At 39.1% G+C, this 21030-nt stretch overlaps 1 long non-coding RNA gene and 1 pseudogene across 4 annotated transcripts in view; one reads left to right on the forward strand and one right to left on the reverse strand.

Moving 5' to 3' along the window:
* Positions 1–21030, reverse strand: part of LOC143647399 (uncharacterized) — a 240981-nt gene that overhangs the window by 39457 nt on the left and 180494 nt on the right. The gene's annotated exons all lie outside the window — the stretch shown is intronic.
* LOC143646297 (beta-catenin-like protein 1 pseudogene) lies at positions 2969–4656 on the forward strand (annotated as a pseudogene).

Here is a 21030-nt window from a genome sequence, read left to right on the forward strand (position 1 = left end):
CATCAAGAAAGTAGAAAGACAGCCTACACAATGGGAGACAATATTTGGAAATGACATATCAGATAAAGGTCTAGTATCCAGAATTTATAAAGAGATTATTCAACTCAACAACAAAAAGACAGCCAACCCAATTACAAAATGGGAAAAAGACTTAAACAGACACCTACCAGAAGAAGAAATACGGATGGCCAAGAGGCACATGAAGAGATGCTCAATGTCCCTGGCCATTAGAGAAATGCAAATCAAAACCACAATGAGATATCATCTCACACCCACCAGAATGGCCATTATCAACAAAACAGAAAATGACAAGTGCTGGAGAGGATGCGGAGAAAGAGGCACACTTATCCACTGTTGGTGGGAATGTCAAAGGGTGCAACCACTGTGGAAGGCAGTTTGGCGGTTCCTCAAAAAGCTGAATATAGAATTGCCATACGACCCAGCAATACCATTGCTAGGTATCTACTCAAAGGACTTAAGGGCAAAGACACAAACGGACATTTGCACACCAATGTTTATAGCAGCATTATTTACAATTGCAAAGAGATGGAAACAGCCAAAATCTCCATCAACAGAAGAGTGGCTAAACAAACTGTGGTATATACATATGATGGAATATTATGCAGCTTTAAGACAAGATAAACTTATGAACCATGTAATAACATGGATGGACCTAGAGAATATTATGCTGAGTGAATCCAGCCAAAAACTAAAGGACAAATACTGTATGGTCCCACTGATGTGAACGGACATTCGAGAATAAACTTGAAATATGTCATTGGTAACAGAGTTCAGCAGGAGTTAGAAACAGGGTAAGACAATGGGTAATTGAAGCTGAAGGGATACAGACTGTGCAACAGGACTAGATACAAAAACTCAAAAATGGACAGCACAATAATACCTAATTGTAAAGTAATAATGTTAAAATACTGAATGAAGCTGCATCTGAGCTATAGGGTTTTTTTTGTTTTTGTTTGCTTGTTGGTTTGTTTGTTGTTGTTGTTTTTTACTATTACTACTACTTTTATTTCTTTTCTTTATATTAACATTTTATATCTTTTGCTGTTGTGTTGCTAGTTCCTCTAAACCGATGCAAATGTACTAAGAAACAATGATCATGCATCTATGTGATGATGTTAAGAATTACTGAGTGCATATGTAGAATGGTATGATTTCTAAATGTTGTGTTAGTTTCTTTTTTTTTTTCCGTTAATAAAAATAAAAAAAATAAAAAAAAAATACACTCAGAAAATATACAAAAAAAAAAGGAGGTGGGTGCTGTGGTTGAATGGAGAAGTTTGGGGTAGGATGGAGGAAGATGGAGAGTCTCGATCTCTGTCCGCTTGGCTTATCCATCATCTTGCCCTCAAGAGTGCCCCCACAGTATCTCGTCGGACAAAGGGACCCTATAGAGCAGATTTGGGGCATCAATCATTTTAGTCAGTCGTACCATCTCTTGCATAAAACTGAATTCCCTGATCAACTTCATGTAAGTTTTATCTGTACATCTTTTTGCTGTGCCAGGTTTTCCTCTTACTGCAGACAATATTGCCCAACTTCCACAAAAGAAACACTGGAGCTATATTTGACTCATTTCAATCCTTCTCTTGGCATAGCCAATCTGTTGCCACAGACTGCTGGGTTTTTTTAATTATTATTTTATAACAACTGTGCCTTTGAGACATAAAATAAGCAGCTAAAAACAGACTAAGTTACTCCAACAACTCATCTTACCTACATGATATCATTAATCCAGGAAATAGAATTTCAGATGCTTCAGGTAAATTTTCCAATTACCAGCTAGGATATTTAATATCATGTAGAACATAGCCAACACTCTTCCCACTTCAGTCTTTTAGGGTTGCTTTAGAAGAGTGTTCTCTTCTCATTTTGATGGAGAAGAAACATCGATGTGACACAGAAGTCCTTTTCTTCACCTCAACCCTACAGCTATCTGCAAGAGTGGCAAGCCATTGCCTGCAGACCCACCTGCCATTGGGTGTGTGCAAAGTATCTATGGACACACTTTTCATGTTTATTCAAATCCTGTTCTTCTTGCCAACCACTGGATATGTCTTTCAGATACCCTTCCCTTCCTGGCCCTTATCTGGGAGTAATTAGTCACTATCCTTTTGCCCCAACTCATTCACCATGAAAGACCTTTTGTTTTATAAACTGCACCACAGAGCCTTTCCCAGGGCATTCTTGATCAGCTTAAAAATCCAACTTTACAACGATGCTTGGGAAGGCTGACCTTCCCTTAGAGATGTGTGCCTGTCCAGTTTGCTAATTAAAAAGTTACAGGGGTGCAAGGGTAGTTCAGTGGTAGAATTCTCGCCTGCCACGTGGGAGACCTGGGTTCAGTGCACTTCCCAAACAAAGCAAACAAACAAATGAAAAACCAAACAAACAAAAATACAACAAGTGATGCTGCAATAAGGGGACACTCACACGGAAAAAGAATGAAATGTGACACACACACCCCCATACAGCACACACACAAAAAAAGCTACCTACTTATTAAAAAGCTACTAGAAATAATAAGCGAGTTTAGCAAGGTTACAGTATTTACGATCAATATACAAAAATCAATCATATTTCTCTATACTAATAACAAAGATTCACACGCTGAAAAAAAGACCATTTGTAATGTTATTTAAAAATATGAAATACTTACGAATAACTCTGAAAAAAGATTGTGCAAGAACTGAACATAAAAAACAATAAAACACCGCTGAGACAAATTTTGGAAGGCCTAAATAAAAACTTTATTCATGATTCAGAAGATTCAGTATTAAAATATTAATTCTTTCCAAATTGATCTAGAAACTCTATGCAATTACAATAAAAATCCCAGCAATTAGCAAACACTCTAAAATTCATATGAAAATGCAAGGGACAGGAGGGGCCTTCGCTTCAGCATGAGTGGAGGGAACTCGCATAGCTGGCGTTAGCAGGACCCTGAACTATGGACATAGGTGAACTTCTGAGCTATCAGCTCAACAGGGGCACAAAACGTCCCCAGGATGATGAAGAGGAGGAGCTGAAAATGCGACGGAGACAAGCTGGAACTCGAGAACATGGACGCTATCGGGAAGAGGAAATGACTGTAGTTGAAGAAGCAGATGATGACAAAAAAAGGCTGCTTCAGATTATTGACAGAGAGTGAGGAGGAAGAGGAAGAGGAGGAACCACTGGATGAAAGCTCAGTGAAGAAAATGATCCTCACGTTTGAAAAGACATCATACAAAAACCAGGAGTTGCCGATCAAGTTTCCAGACAATCCAGAGAAGTTCATGGAATCTGAGCTGGACCTAAATGACATCATTCAGGAGATGCATGTGGTGGCCACCATGCCAGACCTGTAGCATCTTCTGGTGGAGCTGAATGCTGTGCAGTCTCTTTTAGGGTTGCTTGGACATGATAATACAGATGTGTCCATAGCCGTGGTTGATTTGCTTCAGGAATTAACAGACATAGATACCTTACATGAGAGTGAAGAGGGAGCAGAAGTACTCATTGATGCTCTGGTAGATGGGGAGGTGATAGCACTGCCGGTACAGAATTTGGAGCGCCTGGATGAATCTGTGAAAGAAGAGGTGGATGGCATCCATTAAACTCTGGCTATTGTGGAAAACATGGCTGAGTTCCGACCGGAGACTTGTACGGAGGCTGCCCAGCAGGATCTTCTCCAGTGGCTGCTGAAAAGGCTGAAGGCTAAGATGCCTTTCAATGCCAACAAACTGTATCGTAGTGAAGTGCTAGCCATATTGCTCCAGGACAACGATGAAAACAGAAAATTGCCTGGGGAGCTGGATGGAATCGATGTGCTTCTTCAGTAGTTATCCGCGTTTAAAAGACACAATCCCAGAACAGCTGAGGAGCAGGAGATGGTGGAGAATCTGTTTGATTCACTCTGTTCTTGCCTTATGCTTAGCTCCAATTGTGAGCGCTTCCTGAAGGGTGAAGGACTTCAGCTGATGAATCTCATGCTCAGAGAATAGAAAATTTCCCAGAGCAGTGCCCTCAGAGTACTGGACCACGCTATGACTGGACCTGAGGGCACAGACAATTGCCATAAGTTTGTTGACATCCTTGGCTTACGAACCATCTTTCCCCTCTTTACAAAATCTCCCAGGAAGATCAAGAAAGTGGGAACAACCGAGAAGGAACATGAAGAACATGTCTGTTCGATCCTGGCTTCCCTCCTGCAGAACCTGAGGGCAGCAGCAGACCCGGCTTCTGAATAAATTCACTGAAAATGACAGTGAGAAGGTTGACAGACTGATGGAGTTGCATTTTAAATATCTGGATGCAATGCAGGTGGCTGACAAGAAGATTGAAGGGGAAAAACATGACATGGTCCGGCATGGAGAGATCATTGATAATGACATCGAGGATGAGTTCTATGTCCGGCGCTTGGATGCAGGGCTCTTTGTTCTCCAACATATATGCTACATCATGGCTGAGATCTACAATGCCAATGTCCCCCAAATTCGTCAGAGGGTTCACCAGATCCTAAACATGCGAGGAAGCTCTATCAAAATTGTCAGGCACATCAGCAAGGAATATGCAGAGAACATCAGGGATGGCCAGAGTCCGGAATTCCAAGAGAATGAGCAAAAATGCACCCTGGGCTTGCTAGAGAACTTCTAGAGGCCTCTTGGGGAGCACAGGGGTGCATCATGGACTTTCTCTGGGCTCACCTCCCAGAAACAGTTTTTACACAGCTCAATATGGCTTTTGGACAAATTAAAGCTAGTTTTGGTAAAAAAAAAAAAAAAAAAAAAAAAAAAAAAATGCAAGGGACAGAATAGACAAAATAACTCTGACCAAAAAAAGAACAAAATTGGAGGACTAACAGCACCTAACTTCAAGACTCATTATAAAGCTACATAATCAAGACATTGTGCTATTGATATAAGATAGTGAAATAGAACAGTAAAACAGACTAAACGATACAGGAATGGACCCATAATATATGGACAACTGATTTTCAGGAAAGATATAAACGGATTTCAGTGGAGAAAAGATAATCTTTGCAACAGATACTGCTGGAACAATTGGACAACCATCTGCATAAACACATACAAATACATACACACACAAATGCAGAACTGTGATTTGTACAATAACTAACTCAAAATGGACCACAGACCTAAACTATGAAATAAACCTAAAACCATGAAATTTATAGAATAACACATATGAGAAAACCTTTGTGACCTGGGATTAGATACATCAACAAAAGCACAATCCACTTAAAAATTTAATAAATTCAACTTGATCAAAATCAAAAATATGTTCTCTTTGCATGACACTGTTAAGGTAATTAAAAGACAAGCCATAGGGCTGAGGCGGACAGAGGAATTGTTCCCACTCCTGCTGTGTCTGCAAGGCAGAGCAAGGAGGAGCACGCCCAGGCCTAGGACTCCAGAGTGCCAGGGCGAGGGATGCCCTAATGGACACACATACAGGTCTGTTCTAGTTTGCTAGCTGCTGGAATGCAATATACCAGAAACGGAATGGCTTTTAAATAGGGGAATTTAGACTTCCGGAGAAGATGGCGGCTTAGTAAGACGCGCGGGTCTTACTTCCTCCTCCAGAAAAGCAACTAAAGAAACAGAAACAATACGAAACAGCTCCCGGAGCCACGACAGAGACCAAAAAGACAGCGTACCCCATTCTGGAACGGCTGAACGGGCAGGGAGAATCCTCTGTGGTGAGATACCCGAGGGGCGCGTATTTTCCCGGCCGGGGCTGCTGGTGACTGGGGTCCCCTCCACGCACGTGGCTCCCTGGTCTGACTGGGAATGTTGGATAGCGGGGCCCTCCCACCACGCTTGGCGTCTCGGGCCAGCTGGGCAATTTGGACCAGCACTCCCCCAAGCCGCGGCGGCCAGCGAACACCCCTCCACACGCGGTTTCCCGGGCCGACTGCGAGAGTCGGATTGGCAAGTTAAAGGAGCCACAGCATCTTTTACTGGTGGGCCCCGCAGACAGACGAGCACCACGAGCGCCACCTACTGGGCAGGAAAAGAAAAACAGATCCCAGAGATTTCACAGAAAAACCTTTCAACCAGCCGGGTCCCACACCCAGGGAAATCTGATCAAATGCCCAGACACCAGCAGAAAATAATGGATGACACTCGGAAAATTGAAGATATGGCCCAGTCAAAGGAACAAACCAATAGTTCAAATAAGATACAGGAGCTGAGACAACTAACGCTGAATATACGAACAGAAATGGAAAAACTCTTCAAAAACCAAATCAATAAATTGAGGGAGGACATGAAGAAGACATGGGCTGAACAAAAAGAAGAAATAGAAAATCTGAAAAAACAAATCACAGAACTTATGGGAGTGAAGGACAAAGAAGAAAAAATGGAAAAAACAATGGATACCTACAATGGTAGATCTAAAGAGACAGAAGCTACAATTAGTGAACTGGAGGATGGAACATCTGAATTCCAAAAAGAAACAGAAACTATAGGGAAAAGAATGGAAAAATTTGAGCAGGGGATCAGGGAACTGAAGGACAATATGAAACGCACAAATATACGTGTTGTGGGTGTCCCAGAAGGAGAAGAGAAGGGAAAAGGAGGAGAAAAACTAATGGAAGAAATTATCACTGAAAATTTCCCAACTCTTATGAAAGACCTAAATTTACAGATCCAAGAAGTGCAGCGCACCCCAAAGAGAATAGACCCAAATAGGCATTCTCCAAGACACTTACTAGTTAGAATGTCAGAGGTCAAAGAGAAAGAGAGGATCTTGAAAGTAGCAAGAGAAAAACAATCTGTCACATACAAGGGAAACCCAATAAGACTATGTGTAGATTTCTCAGCAGAAACCATGGAAGCTAGAAGACAGTGGGATGATATATTTAAATTACTAAAAGATAAAAACTGCCAACCAAGACTTCTATATCCAGCAAAATTGTCCTTCAAAAATGTAGGAGAAATTAAAACATTTATAGACAAAAAGTCACTGAGAGAATTTGTGACCAAGAGACCAGCTCTGCAAGAAATACTAAAGGGAGCACTAGAGTCAGATACGAAAAGACAGAAGAGAGAGGTATGGAGTAAAGTGTAGAAAGAAGGAAAATTAGATATGATATATATAATACAAAAGCCAAAATGGTAGAGGAAAATATTATCCAAACAGTAATAACACTAAAAGTTAATGGACTGAATTTCCCAATCAAAAGACATAGACTGGCAGAATGGATTACGACCCAGCAATACCACTGCTAGGTATCTACTCAAAGGACTTAAGGGCAAAGACACAGACGGACATTTGCACACCAGTGTTTATAGCAGCATTATCTACAATTGCAAAGAGATGGAAACAGCCAAAATGTCCATCAACAGACGAGTGGCTAAACAAACTGTGGCATATACCTATGATGGAATATTATGCAGCTTTAAGACAGACTAAACTTATGAAGCATGTAATAACATGGATGGACCTAGAGAACATTATGCTGAGTGAGTCTAGCCAAAAACTAAAGAACAAATACTGTATGGTCCCACTGATGTGAACCGACATTCGAGAATCAGCTTGGAATATATCATTGATAACAGAGACCAGCAGGAGTTAGAAACAGGGTAAGATAATGGGTAATTGGAGCTGAAGGGATACAGACTGTGCAACAGGACTAGATACAAAAACTCAAAAATGGACAGCACAATAATACCTAAGTGCAATGTAACTATGTTGGAACACTGAATGAAGCTGCACCTGAAATATCGTTTTTTGTTTGTTTGTTTGTTTGTTTGCATCTTTCGTTTTTTTTCTTTTCCCTTTTTATATATATATTTTTTTATTAGTATTATTATCTTAATTCTCTTCTCTATATTAGCATTCTATATCTTTTTCTGCTGTTTTGCTAGTTCTTTTCCTAAATCGATGCAAATGTACTAAGAAATGATGATCATACATCTATGTGATGATACTAAGAATTACTGTGTGCATGTGTAGAATGGAAAGATTTCTAAATGTTGTGTTAATTTCTTTTCTTTTTTTTGATTAATAAAAAAAAATTAAAAAAAAAAAAAGACAAGCCATACACTGGAAGAAAATGTTTAAAAATCTTACACCTGATAAGAAGATAAATGGATGGCACATAAGCACATGAAAAGATGCTCAACATCATTAATCATTATGGAAACGCAAATCAAAACCACAAGAGATAACACCACATCCCCATTAGAATGGCTAAAATTTAAGAGAATGACCATACCGAATGTTAGCACGATGTTGTAGTGCTAACATTAACTGGTATACCCCAGTTTGGACATGTTCTCGGTCTTTGTATTCTGGTGGGTGTGGACCCCCTGCAAATAGCATCTCTTCAAGAGGTTACATCAGCTAAAGTGGGGCTCAACTCAGTCATGTTGGGCAAGCACTGGGAAGCGAACCCAGTCTCCAGCATGGCAGGTAAGAACTCTGCCTGCTGAGCCACCATGGCCTGCCCTCATATTGGGTTTTAATCAGAATTACTGGGATCCTTTATAAATAGAATGAAATTAAGACAGAGAGAAAAAGTCATGGGAAGAAGCTGGAAGTCAATAAAATTCACATATGAATTGTCACGTGTCAGGAAAGCCATGCACCAAGGATTGTCAGCAGCTAGCATCAGAATGCCTCAGTCATAAGACAGAACATATCACTTGCTGACACCTCAATTTTTTTACTTCTCCTGGCCTCAAACCTGTAAGTCCCATTGTTGAAACCAACCCATTACATGGCTTTTGTTTTTAGCAGCTAATAAAGTAAGACAGATGTGAAGAAATAGGAACTTGCATATACTGCTGATGGAAATACAAAATAGTGCTATCATTTTGGAAAACAGATTAGCAGTTTCTTAAATAGGTAAGCATATACCTCCAATATGATCCAGCCATTTCACTCCTAGGGATTTTCCAGAAAGAAATGAAAGCACATGTCCACACAAAGGTTTGCACAGTTGTTTGTTCATAGCAACTTTATTATAATAGCCAAACACTGGGAACAACACAAATATCCATCAACAGATGAATAGATAAATCATTTGTGGTATAACCATACAATAGAATACTACTCAGCAGTAAAAATGAATGCACTATTAATACATGCAAAAACATGGGTATCAATCAAATAATTACTGAGTAAAAAAAAAAGCCAGACCTAAAATAATAAATAAATAGAATTCTAGAAAATGCTAATTAATCGATAGTGGCAGAAAAGAGATCAGTAGTTGCATGGAACAGTGGAGAGTGGAAGGGAGGGTGTTCTAGTTGGCAAGCTGCTGGAATGTGATATATCAGAACTGGAACAGCTCTGCTATATCCCCTTATAAAGGGGAATTTATTAAGTTGCATGCTTACAGTTCTAAGGCATGAAAACATCTAAATTAAGGCAAAGCTATAAAAATATCCAAATTAAGGTGTCCAGTGAAAGATACCCTGGTTCAAGAAGTCAATGACATTCAGGGTTCCTCTCTCAGCTGGAAAGGCACATGGTGGCATCTGCTAGCTTTCTCTCCAGGCTTCTTCAATGGTTTCCCTGGGGCCATGTTCATTCTGTTGGCTCTGTTGGTTCCGGTGGCTCTAAAGCTTTTTCCAAAATAGTTCCCTCTTAAAGGGCTCCAGTAAGCAACCCCACCTTGAATGAGTGGAGACACCTCTCCATGGAAACAATAAAAAATATTCATTCCGGAGAACATGGCGGCTTAGTAAGACGCACAGGTCTTAGTTCCTCCTCCAGAACAGCTACTAAAGAAATAGAAACAGTACAGAACAGCTCTCGGAGCCACAACAGAGACCAAAAACACAGCGTACCCCATTCTGGAAAGGCTGAACTGAGAGGGAGAATCCGCAGCGGTGAGATCACTGAGGGGTGCGCGCTTCCCCAGGCCGGGGCGGTTGGCGGCCGAAGTCCCTCCCTCCCTCCTTCCCGGGCCGGCTGGGAGAATTGGACAGGTGGTCTCCTAAAGCCACGGCAGCTGGCGCCACCCCCACGTGCGGCCTCCCGGACAGGCTGGGAGAATTGGATAGGAGGTCCCCCAAGCCGTGGAGACCGGCGACCAGGGTCCCTTCCACACATGTGGCTTCCCGGCCGGCTGGGAGATTCGGATTGGCACACCCCCAAGCCACGGCGGCCGGCGACCCTCCCCTACAGCGAGAGTTTTCCAAAGTTAAAGGAGCCACAGCATCTTTTACTGGTGGGACCCGCAGACAGACAAGTGCCACGAGCACCACCTACTGGGCAAGATAAGAAAAACAGAGCCCAGAGATTTCACAGAAAAACCTTTCAACCAGCCGGGTCCCACACCCAGGGAAATCTGCTTAAATGCCCAGATGCCAGCAGAAAATAACGGATCACGCTCAGAAAATTGAAGATATGGCCCAGTCAAAGGAACAAAGCAATAGTTCAAATGAGATACAGGAGCTGAAACAACTAATGCTGGATACACGAACAGAAATGGAAAACCTCTTCAAAAACCAAATCAATAAATAGAGGGAGGACATGAAAAAGACATGGGCTGACAAAAAGAAGAAATAGAAAATCTGAAAAAACAAATCTCAGAACTTATGGGAGTGAAGGACAAAGTAGAAAAGATGGGAAAAACAATGGATACCTACAATGATAGATTTAAAGAGAAAGAAGCTAGAATTAGTGAACTGGAGGATGGAACATCTGAATTCCAAAAAGAAACAGAAACTATAGGGAAAAGAATGGAAAAACTTGAGCAAGGGATCAGGGAATTGAATGACAATATGAAGCGCACAAATATACATGTTGTGGGTGTCCCAGAAGGAGAAGAGAAGGGAAAAGGAGGAGAAAAACTAAGGGAAGAAATTATCACTGAAAATTTCCCAACTCTTATGAAAGACCTAAAATTATAGATCCAAGAAGTGCAGTGCACCCCAAAGAGAATAGATGCAAATAGGATTTCTCCAAGACACTTACTAGTTAGAATGTCAGAGGTCAAAGAGAAAGAGAGGATCTTGAAAGCAGCAAGAGAAAAACAATCCATCACATACAAGGGAAACGCAATAAGACTATGTGTAGATTTCTCAGCAGAAACCATGGAAGCTAGAAGACAGTGGGATGATATATTTAAATTACTAAAAGAGAAAAACTGCCAACCAAGACTTCTATATCCAGCAAAATTGTCCTTCAAAATGAGGGAGAAATTAAAACATTTTCAGACAAAAAGTCACTGAGAGAATTTGTAACCGAGAGACCAGCTCTGCAAGAAATACTAAAGGGAGCACTAGAGTCAGATACGAAAAGACAGAAGAGAGAGGTATGGAGAAGAGTGTAGAAAGAAGGAAAATCAGATATGATATATATAATGCAAAAGGCAAAATGGTAGAGGAAAATATTATCCAAACAGTAATAACAGTAAATGTTAATGGACTGATTTCCCCAATCAAAAGACATAGACTGGCAGAATGGATTAAAAAACAGGATCCTTCTATATGCTGTCTACAGGAAACACATCTTAGACCCAAAGATAAACATAGGTTGAAAGTGAAAGGTTTGGAAAAGATATTTCATGCAAATAACAACCAGAAAACAGCAGGAGTAGCTATACTAATATCCAACAAAGTAGACTTAAAATGTAAAACAGTTAAAAGAGACAAGGAAGGACACTATATACTAATAAAAGGAACAATTAAACAAGAAGACATAACAATCATAAATATTTACACACCAAACCAGAATGCCCCAAAATACATGAGGAATACACTGCAAACACTGAAAAGGGAAATAGACACTTATACCATAATAGTTGGAGACTTCAATTCACCACTCTCATCAATGGACAGAACATCTAGACAGAGGATCAATAAAGAAATAGAGAATCTGAATATTACCATAAATGAGCTAGACTAAACAGACATTTATAGGACATTACATCCCACAACAGCAGGATACACCTTTTTCTCAAGTGCTCATGGATCATTCTCAAAGATAGACCATATGCTGGGTCACAAAGCAAGTCTCAACAAATTTAAAAAGATTGAAATCATACACAACACTTTCTCAGATCATAAAGGAATGAAGTTGGAAATCAATAATAGGTGGAGTGCCAGAAAATTCACAAATATGTGGAGGCTCAACAACACACTCTTAAACAACGAGTGGGTCAAGGAAGAAATTGCAAGAGAAATTACTAAATATCTTGAGGCGAATGAAAACGAAAACACAACATATCAAAACCTAAGGGACGCAGCAAAGGCAATGCTAAGAGGGAAATTTATTGCCCTAAATGCCTATATCAGAAAAGAAGAAAAGGCAAAAATGCAGGAATTAACTGTCCACTTGGAAGAACTGGAGAAAGAACAGCAAACTAACCCCAAAGCAAGCAAAAGGAAAGAAATAACAAAGATTAGAGCAGAAATAAATGAAATTGAAAACAATAGAGAAAATCAATAAGACCAGAAGTTGGTTCTATGAGAAAATCAATAAGATTGATGGGCCCTTAGCAAGATTGACAAAAAGAAGAAGAGACAGGATGCAAATAAATAAGATCAGAAATGGAAGAGGAGACATAACCACTGACCTCACAGAAATAAAGGAGGTAATAACAGGATACTATGAACAACTTTACGTGAATAAATACAACAATTTAGATGAAATGGACGGGTTCCTGGAAAGACATGAACAACCAACTTTGACTCAAGAAGAAATAGATGACCTCAACAAACCAATCACAAGTAAAGAAATTGAATCAGTCATTCAAAAGCTTCCTAAAAACAAAAGTCCAGGACCAGACGGCTTCACATGTGAATTCTACCAAACATTCCCGAAAGAATTAGTACCAACTCTCCTCAAACTCTTAAAAAAACTCGATGTGGAGGGAAAACTACCTAATTCATTCTATGAAGCCAACATCACCCTCATACCAAAACCAGGCAAAGATATTACAAAAAAAGAAAAGTACAGAACAACCTCTCTAATGAATATAGATGCAAAAATCCTCAACAAAATTCTAGCAAATTGTATCCAACAACACATTAAAAGAATTATACATCATGACCAAGTAGGATTCATCCCAGGTATGCAAGGATGGTTCAACATAAGAAAATCAATTAATGTAATACACCATATCAACAAATCAAAGCAGAAAAATCACATGATCATCTCAATTGATGCAGAGAAGGCATTTGACAAGATTCAACATCCTTTCCTGTTGAAAACACTTCAAAAGATAGGAATACAAGGGAACTTCCTTAAAATGAGAGAGGGAATTTATGAAAAACCCACAGCTAATATCATCCTCAATGGGGAAAAATTGAAAACTTTCCCCCTAAGATCTGGAACAAGACAAGGATGTCCACTATCACCACTATTATTCAACATCGTGTTGGAGGTTCTAGCCAGAGCAATTAGACAAGAAAAAGAAGTACAAGGCATCAAAATTGGAAAGGAAGAAGTAAAACTATCACTGTTTGCAGACGATATGATACTATACGTCGAAAACCCGGAAAAATCCACAACAAAACTACTAGAGCTAATAAATGAGTACAGCAAAGTAGCAGGTTACAAGATCAATATTCAAAAATCTGTAGCATTTCTATACACGAGCAATGAACAAGCTGAGGGGGAAATCAAGAAACGAATTCCATTTACAATTGCAACTAAAAGAATAAAATACCTAGGAATAAATTTAACTAAAGAGACAAAAAACCTACATAAAGAAAACTACAAAAAACTGTTAAAAGAAATCACAGAAGACCTAAATAGATGGAAGGGCATACCGTGTTCATGGATTGGAAGACTAAATATAGTTAAAATGTCAATCCTACCTAAATTGATTTACAGATTCAATGCAATACCAATCAAAATCCCAACAACTTATTTTTCAGAAATAGAAAAACCAATAAGCAAATTTATCTGGAAGGGCAGGGTGCCCCGAATTGCTAAAAACATCTTGAGGAAAAAAAACGAAGCTGGAGGTCTCGCGCTGCCTGACTTTAAGGCATATTATGAAGCCACAGTGGTCAAAACAGCATGGTATTGGCATAAAGATAGATATATCGACCAATGGAATCGAATAGAGTGCTCAGATATAGACCCTCTCATCTATGGACATTTGATCTTTGATAAGGCAGTCAAGCCAACTCACCTGGGACAGAGCAGTCTCTTCAATAAATGGTACCTAGAGAACTGGATATCCATATGCAAAAGAATGAAAGAAGACCCATCTCTCACACCCTATACAAAAGTTAACTCAAAATGGATCAAAGATCTAAACATTAGGTCTAAGACCATAAAACAGTTAGAGGAAAATGTTGGGAGATATCTTATGGATCTTACAATTGGAGGCGGTTTTATGGACCTTAAACCTAAAGCAAGAGCACTGAAGAAGGAAATAAATAAATGGGAACTCCTCAAAATTAAACACTTTTGTGCATCAAAGAACTTCATCAAGAAAGTAGAAAGACAGCCTTCACAATGGGAGACAATATTTGGAAATGATATATCAGATAAAGGTCTAGTATCCAGAATTTATAAAGAGATTGTTCATCTCAACAACAAAAAGACAGCCAACCCAATTACAAAATGGGAAAAAGACTTGAACAGACACCTCTCAGAAGAGGAAATACGGATGGCCAAGAGGCACATGAAGAGATGCTCAATGTCCCTGGCCATTAGAGAAATGCAAATCAAAACCACAATGAGATATCATCTCACACCCACCAGAATGGCCATTATCAACAAAACAGAAAATGACAAGTGCTGGAGAGGATGCGGAGAAAGAGGCACACTTATCCACTGTTGGTGGGAATGTCAAAGGGTGCAACCACTGTGGAAGGCAGTTTGGCGGTTCCTCAAAAAGCTGAATATAGAATTGCCATACGACCCAGCAATACCATTGCTAGGTATCTACTCAAAGGACTTAAGGGCAAAGACACAAACGGACATTTGCACACCAATGTTTATAGCAGCGTTATTTACAATTGCAAAGAGATGGAAACAGCCAAAATCTCCATCAACAGAAGAGTGGCTAAACAAACTGTGGTATATACATACGATGGAATATTATGCAGCTTTAAGACAAGATAAACTTATGAACCATGTAATAACATGGATGGACCTAGAGAATATTATGCTGAGTGAATCCAGCCAAAAACTAAAGGACAAATACTGTATGGTCCCACTGATGTGAACGGACATTCGAGAATAAACTTGAAATATGTCATTGGTAACAGAGTTCAGCAGGAGTTAGAAACAGGGTAAGACAATGGGTAATTGAAGCTGAAGGGATACAGACTGTGCAACAGGACTAGATACAAAAACTCAAAAATGGACAGCACAATAATACCTAATTGTAAAGTAATCATGTTAAAACACTGAATGAAGCTGCATCTGAGCTATAGGTTTTTGTTTTGTTTTGTTTTGTTTTGTTTTGATTTTACTATTATTACTTTTATTTTTTTCTCTATATTAACATTCTATATCTTTTTCGGTTATGTTGCTAGTTCTTCTAAACCAATGCAAATGTACTAAGAAATGATGATCATGCATCTATGTGATGATGTTAAGAATTAATGATTGCATGTGTAGAATGGTATGATCTCTAAATGTTGGGTTAATTTCTTTTTTCCCGTTAATTAAAAAAAAAAAAAAAAAGAGAAGGGGTAATTGGAGCTGAAGGGATACAGACTGTACAACGGGACTGGATATAAAAACTCAGAAATGGACAGCACAATACTACCCAATTGTAATGCAATTATGTTAAAACACTGAATGAAGCTGCATGTGAGGTATAGGTTTTTTGTTTTTGTTTTTTTTGTTTTTTTTCTTTCTATTATTGTTTTAATTCTTATTCTGTTGTCTTTTTATTTCTTTTTCTAAATCGATGCAAATGTACTAAGAAATGATGAATATGCAACTATGTGATGTTATTAAGAATTACTGATTGTACATGTAGATTGGAATGATTTCTAATTGTTTTGTTAATTCTTTTTTTAATTAATAAAAAAAAAAAAATCCCAACAACTTATTTTTCAGAAATAGAAAAACCAATAAGCAAATTTATCTGGAAGGTCAGGGTGCCCCGAATTGCTAAAAGTATCTTGAGGAGAAAAAACGAAGCTGGAGGTCTCACGCTGCCGGACTTTAAGGCATATTATGAAGCCACAGTGGTCAAAACAGCATGGTATTGGCATAAAGATAGATATATCGACCAATGGAATCGAATAGAGTGCTCAGATATAGACCCTCTCATCTATGGACATTTGATCTTTGATAAGGCAGTCAAGCCAACTCACCTAGGACAGAACAGTCTCTTCAATAAATGGTACCTAGAGAACTGGATATCCATATGCAAAAGAATGCACGAGGACCCGTATCTCACACCCTATACAAAAGTTAACTCAAAATGGATCAAAGATCTAAACATTAGATCTAAGACCATAAAACAGTTAGAGGAAAATGTAGGGAGATATCTTATGAAACTTACAATTGGAGGCGGTTTTATGGACCTTAAACCTAAAGCAAGAGTACTGAAGAAAGAAAGAAATAAATGGGAGCTCCTCAAAATTAAACACTTTTGTGCATCAAAGAACTTCATCAAGAAAGTACAAAGACAGCCTACACAATGGGAGATAATATTTGGAAATGACATATCAGATAAAGGTCTAGTATCCAGAATTTATAAAGAGATTGTTCAACTCAACAACAAAAAGACAGCCAACCCAATTACAAAATGGGAAAAAGACTTGAACAGAAACCAACCAGAAGAGGAAATACGGATGGCCAAGAGGCACATGAAGAGATGCTCAATGTCCCTGGCCATTAGAGAAATGCAAATCAAAATCACAATGAGATATCATCTCACACCCACCAGAATGGCCATTATCAACAAAACAGAAAATGACAAGTGCTGGAGAGGATGCGGAGAAAGAGGCACACTTATCCACTGTTGGTGGGAATGTCAAATGGTGCAACCACTGTGGAAGGCAGTTTGGCGGTTTCTCAAAAAACTGAATATAGAATTGCCATACAACCCAGCAATACCATTGCTAGGTATCTACTCAAAGGACTTAAGGACAAAGACACAAACGGACATTTGCACACCAATGTTTATAGCAGCATTATTTACAATTGCAAAGAGATGGAAACAGCCAAAATGTCCATCAACAGACGAGTGGCTAAACAAACTGTGGTATATACATACGATGGAATATTATGCAGCTTTAAGACAAGATAAACTTATGAAGCATGTAATAACATGGATGAACCTAGAGAACATTATGCTGAGTGAGTCTAGCTAAAAACTAAAGAACAAATACTGTATGGTCCCACTGATGTGAACCGACATTCGAGAATAAACTTGGAATATGTCATTGGTAACAGAGACCAGCAGGAGTTAGAAACAGGGTGAGATAATGGGTAATTGGAGCTGAAGGGATACAGACTGTGCAACAGGACTAGATACAAAAGCTCAAAAATGGACAGCACAATAATACCTAATTGTAATGTAATTATGTTAAAACACTGAATGAAGCTGCATCTGAGCTATAGTTTTTGTTTGTTTGTTTGTTTGTCTTTTGTTTTCTTTTTCCTTTTTTTATATATATATATTTTTATTTATTATTATTTTTATTTTTATTTTTTTCTCTATATTAACATTCTATATCTTTTTCTGTTGTTTTGCTAGTTCTTTTCCTAAATCGATGCAAATGTACTAAGAAATGATGATCATACATCTATGTGATGATATTAAGAATTACTGATTGCATATGTAGAATGGAATGATTTCTAAATGTTGTGTTAATTTCTTTTTTTTTTTAATTAATAAAAAAATATATATATTCCACCCAGTAATACTGAATGAGGTTCAAAGGACATAGCTTCCTGGGGTGCATAATAGCTTCAAACCAGCACAGAGGGATTACAAAAGGATGTGAAAAAACTTTGGGGAGTGATGGACCTGCTCATCATCTTGAGTGTGGTTAGTTTCACAGGTGTATACTTGTCAAAATATATCAAACTGTACACTTTAAATATGTGCAGTTTATTGTATGTCAATTTACACTTCAATAAAGTTGTTCAAAAAATCTGAAAATTAAAGAAAAATAACAAATATTTAGGAAGAAGAATTAACCATATTTGGTGGTGGTGGACACTCACATCTCCCCCAAAAAACTTATTCCTGACCAAGAAAAGAAGCACTTTGGCTGCAATGGGAGATAATGAGGTGGCTATCTTACAATGTCTGGCTTGTAGTTAAGATTCGATAAATGCTATTATTGATAATAAATAACTAAATGAAACATGTGCTCTCAAATACATGATATGCCAAATGTTTGTGTTCATCAAAACTGTCTCATTTTTTCACTGGTTGCTATGAAGAATAAATGCAATACATCTGACATTAAAAATAAATTTATACCAATTCAAAAATTCATTATTCAGTGATCCCTAATTGTAAATACATGTAAACAAATATAATAGATGGGTCACAGATCTTTTCCTAGAGGATAGTCCCAAACTCCACTACAGCAGGAGACAAGAAAGATAAGTGTGGGCAAGTGACAATTTCAACATTTCGTACTTCAAGATCCTAAGAAAATAAGGACTTTCTGTCCTAAGAAAATGAGGATCTCCGCCATCACCCAAGCTCATCCCATACAGCCAGGGAAGCTCTAACATGCACTCTTGTAGCCAGTGTGACAGCCATAAAAACACTGATGGTCACCTCGGGTCTCACCTAGACCATTTCCACTTCCTTGTAAGGACCATCCAGATACACACGTCCTCTGGCAAGCAAAGTGCTCACCAAGGCTTTTTCTAACTATCTGCCTTCACACACATATTGTTAAGTTCCTACCTGCTCACAAACAAAAAGGACTATAACGAAGAGACTGGAAAACAGTGATGGTTTCAGAACTTTCCTTCTCTTAGACTTGCCAGAGCCGTTTTTCTTGTCTCCTCTCACTCTTGATCTCTGGGCCCATTGCCTACTGGACTCACGAGACTTACTCTCTTGATCCCTCAGCCATATCTGGTCTTCAAAGCTCAGTCTCTTTTGCTAGTTAGCTTTGGGCTGTCCCTAATTGCCAATCCTAGTTTTGCTCCTCTAGTTAGTCCTTTTAGAATTCTGAATAAATTCCTGCCCCAGCATCATTTATCTTTTTCAGACTTGTTGACTTCTCCTGCCCTGCTCAATTCTCAGTGTTGCTGTCATGGATAGTTTCTTCATCCACTCTTTGACCCATGGTTTCTTCTAAGTCATTCATTGAGCAGATATATAGTAACCACCTACTCTGTGTCAGGGATTGTGCTAGGTGCTACAGATGTGAAAATAACTAAGACAAAATCCTCTCTTCCAGAAGTTCATCATCTGGGTAGGGAGACGGGTGTACTGTGCTACAGGAAGCAGTGGGGAGAACAGGCACAGGGCACCGTGAGAGAACAGAGGAAATGTCCAACTGCTGCCTAGGGAGGAGAGTGGGCAAAGGCCACAAAAGGTGCAAAGAGTAAGCCAAATGAGTTACCTAGAAATATATACAAAAATTCACCAGGGGGCCAAGGGAGAGGAAAACATTTCTGAGAGGATAGCATGTGCAAAGTCACAGGGGTCTGGGTAAGTGTCCTTTAGATCTTACAGCTCTAAAAAAATCAGAACCCAGCATGACCTCAAACACAAACAAACAAAAACCCCAGAGACTTTCCATGGTTTAGTCTCTGCACTTACTTAACAACTGCACATAACTGAAATAACTGTTTGGCAGCCAAGAATTAAATGACCACAGTCCTAACCTTTATTGAGCTTGTTGAAAAACATTTTAAAAAATGGATCCCAGTTCATAACCAATAACAAAACACCCTCAAGCTGCCATTCTTCATCATTTAGCCCCCAAAGACTCTTCTTCTCTCTTTAAACTCCTCAAACCTCTTCCCCAGCCTCATCCGAGGAGCTGGTTGCAGTCTTTCTCCCCACCCTCCCTCTCCCTTCCTTAATGTATTCTCTGTTCACTCTGCAACCCTACCTCCAATCATTTATTTTCTTCTCATTTCCTATGCCCTATTCCTTCTAGTTCAGCATTTTCTATCCATTATTCTGAGCAGCTTTACTAACACCCCAGAAGCCAAAAAGTGAAAATAATCTCCCTTTGATAGTAAAATGATTAGAGCTAGGAAGGAATGCTCATACCTTAATAATTTTTAAATCCTAATAGCTGGGGTTAGAGAAGGATATTGTCTTTTAAAATGAAAAGACTGGTCCCAAGACCTGGTCCCCTTCTGCTCAGAGCTCCTCTTCTCACCTCATTCCCCTTCCTCTCTCATTCTCCCAGAAAGGAGACTAGATGTTCACTGCATTTAGTATTACCACCCCAACTGTGAATTGTATCCCTGTGCTTGCAATACATCCTCCTTCTAATTCACCATTCTCCTTTCCTTTGAATAGCTGTTGCTATTTCACCTCTTCTCTGAGCCCTTCCCCCCATATCATGAGAAAAGAAATGACTGTCATCCTTTCTAAACGTTACTTCCACAAATCCCTCTTCTATGTGGTTTGTGTATTCTTTACAGATTTAAAGTCTTTTTTTCTTAAATGTTTGTCCATTTATCTGCAAGTAACTAATGCAGTTGATCTCTCCTCCTGTATCACTGCTCTTTATAGAAGACTTTAAAGTTCTAGAGAGACAGGGACCCATCTGCTTGACCACCTTTTCTGGGCTTCTTGCCATGGGCTGCTATGCTGAGCATGTCAGTATCTTTCACCACTGTAACCCATTTCAACTCTTCCTACTACCTAGCTCTTGCTTGGTGCTCCAACATTATCAAACCACCTACAGTCCCCAACCTCACATCCCTAGCACACCACCATCCTCTTTGATACCGCCATGCATTACCCTCTGCCTAGAGCAGGGGTTAGCAAATTTTTCTGTAAAGAACCAGATAGTAAATATTTCAGGCTTTGTGGTTCATATGGTCTTTGTCATAACTACCGAATTCTGACACTGTAGCACAAAAACTACCAGAGACAATACATAAGTGAATGAGCTTGGCTAGGTT

Source organism: Tamandua tetradactyla, chromosome 9 (assembly GCF_023851605.1).
Source record: "Tamandua tetradactyla isolate mTamTet1 chromosome 9, mTamTet1.pri, whole genome shotgun sequence".
Taxonomy (NCBI): Eukaryota; Metazoa; Chordata; class Mammalia; order Pilosa; family Myrmecophagidae; genus Tamandua; species Tamandua tetradactyla.